Source organism: Carlito syrichta, unplaced genomic scaffold (genome assembly GCF_000164805.1).
Source record: "Carlito syrichta isolate Samal-C Ts95f unplaced genomic scaffold, Tarsius_syrichta-2.0.1 Scaffold303625, whole genome shotgun sequence".
Classification (NCBI taxonomy): domain Eukaryota; kingdom Metazoa; phylum Chordata; class Mammalia; order Primates; family Tarsiidae; genus Carlito; species Carlito syrichta.
Genome location: NW_007247721.1, coordinates 111,518 through 114,375, shown reverse-complemented (window position 1 = coordinate 114,375; position 2,858 = coordinate 111,518).

Below are 2,858 nucleotides of genomic sequence, written 5' to 3'. Positions count from 1 at the left end.
GGGATCACCGAAAGAGGTGAGAGAGGGGTCGGGGGGAGACAGCATGGGCCGCATCAGAGTCCAGACAGAGCCGCGAGGGTGCCGGGGACTCCATCAAGATGCGCAGAGAGTGGCCACGGGGCGCGAGAGCCCGCGGGCCGCGACGTGCGGGAGGGCACAGCGGCAGGCCGGGCAGAGGGTCAAGAAAGAACTGCCAGGGAGGCCAGGCCCGGGTGGCGGCCGGGGAGCCCCGGCGAAGTCGGAGGGGCGGGGCACAAGCCACGCCGTTGAGCTGGGAAGGGGGTGACCGTGTGCAGCCTCCAGACAGGGCTAGAGTCTGCCCACCCGGCAGGAGTGCAGCGTGCAGGGATGCAACCCGTGGAGCGGTGGCCGTGTCCTTGCACCTCACCACCACCCTGCCTCAGTTTACCACGCACGGCCTCATTTTCCCGGGACCTAGCTGCCCTCAAAGGAGAATGTTTTTCCACCCAGGAGTTGCTTAAATTGCAAATTAAAGTGATAGGCGGATGCCTCCTCCTTGGCCACCCCGGGACGCTGTGGGCTGGGTTTTGTCCCCTAGTTAGAGGAAGAAGCGGAAGCGAGGAGAAAGAACGGATGCCGCTTGGCCCTTTCCCAGCCTCAGAGCGTCAAGAAACCGTTACTGGGCAAAGCTGGGGCCAGGGGTCTCAGGGTGCTCCAAAAGTCTGGGCCTGGCTCCATCCTGAGCCTCAAAGGCTCTAACATGATTGAGGAAGTTGGCAGCGCCTTCTCTTCTTTATTAGGAGAGTATAAGCCCAGACTGTGGTGTGAGCAATCCCAAAGCTAAGCTCTAGCTGAGTTCTCTCTTCAGCCCTTCCACTACTGGTCAAACCACTGCCCCTTTGGGCCTCACTTTCCCGACCCATCTTGAGGAGGCTCTGACACCTTCAGGGAGGCTGTGACAACTCAGTGGGACATCCTGTACCCACGGAGTCCCGGGGAGAAGACAGTTCCTCCAGGCAGGAAGGAAGGAGTGTCTCCAGGAGCTGGGGAGGGCTGCCTGCCTCCTTTACCCTGGGAGCCATGGGCCTCATCTCCCAGTGGCATTCACCACTGCCAGCAAGGAGGCCCACAGCTGATGTTCAGGGCCACACTAACTTGCACTCTGTGTGGCCACAGCCCTGCCCCTCCCCAAGGTGATGCTGTTGCTCCAGCTCCAGCTGCTGGCTCGCCTGGTGTTAGACCCCTGGCACCTGCCCCAGAACCTGGGGGCACTAGGCGATGGCCAAGACCCCTTGTCCATAGGAGCTAGAGTGGGGATGAAGAGTGTCTTGGTCTGGCAAGACCCGAATCCTAAGAACCTGCTGCCTCTCCCATCCAGATGTTGTGTGACTTTCCAAACCTTGGGGTCACCACCAGGACTGAAAGAAGGTGGCCTCAGCGGGCCTCCAGTTGCTTCAGACACCCAGAGCGGGTGGTGCCGCCAGTCAACATGGTTCTTCAGAAGGAGCAATGAGGGGCTGGGTAAGAGCAATCGTGTCCCAAGCTGAACGGTCTCCTAGTTAGAGGAGAGCTGGTGGGGCCATGCCCACCCTTGTTGGCCCAGAGGCCACCCACCTCTCACCTGGCAAATGGAGACAAGCCAGCATTTCCAGAGATCAGGGCAGCTCAGCGGGGCTCCTCTGCATGAGCAGGCTCAGAGAACCCCTTCCTAGATGGATGCATGGGTATCACCCAGTCCAGCCACCTCCTTTTTCAGAGGGGAAATGGAGGTCCAGCAAGGTGAAGAGGCCGGTCTAGGAGCCACAGCAAGTGGGGCCGGTTTTCAATTGCTCTGGGTCCTGCAGCATCCGGCTCCCTTCCCAGCTCCCTCCTCCACCTCCCTCAGGTGTCCCAAGAGTGGGGCCCACCTGCTTCCTCCTTGCTTCTACCTCTTCCTTCAGGAAAGGGTGACGTCAGTGCCCAGACCAGCTACCCTCCCTGGCAGTCAGGTGGTGAGGGGCTCTACGTGGCAGGCGGCCCTCAGGGTAGTTTTTCCTGAGAGGAGGCCCAGCCAGCCTCCACTCCATCCCCTCATCTCTTATTTGAGTCCTAACAGAAGCCACCGAAATTTGAACCATCTCTGTTCTATTCTCAAGACCTGAGGGTCTCACATCCTAAAGATGAGTCGTGGGGTCCCAGATCAGAGGACGCGAGGAACATAGTGTGGATCAGCTGTCACCAAACCCACCAAACCCTGCTTTACTCCCAGTTTGCCTCCTGGGGCAGCTACTTGGTCAGGTTTGGGGAGGGGGTCAGTTCAGGAGGAAGGCTTCATCTCCAGATCCGGGGGAGTTAGAAGATGAGTACAGCCCAGCCCACACCCCTTTCCACAGGTGTGCACCCCCAGCTCCTGGGACACCGGCCAGGGCTATTTCCCGCGCCCCAGGCGGGAACAAGAGTGTCCCGGTCCGGGAGGCGCTGGGGAAGGTGGAAGACCTGGACGCGGGCTGCCTGAGACGAGGCTTCAGGCTGGAAGGGAGTGCCCTGCTAGGGGGCCTTGGAGACTTAAGGAGCCAAAGACCTCCGACCCTCGAAAACACCTCCCTAGCCGGTCTGCCCCTGGTCCTCCCTCGCCTGGCAGACGCGGCCTCCCAGCGGTCCGGTCCCAGAACAAACCCGCAGATAAACCCCCTTCAGGCGAAAACTGCAGAGACGGCGGCGGCGCCTTCTCTGCTTAGGGACTGCCGCGTTGGCGGCCGGAAAAGCAGTTCCTAGAGAACGGGCACCCCCTCCCTGTCCGGGACACCGAGGCCCAGAGGAAGGAAGCCTCTTCCCGGGGGGTGCGGGCCGGGCCACAACTCCCACCCCAGGGGCGCAGCCGCCGCGCCTCAGCGCCGCCGCCTGGGCCCCCCTCCCCC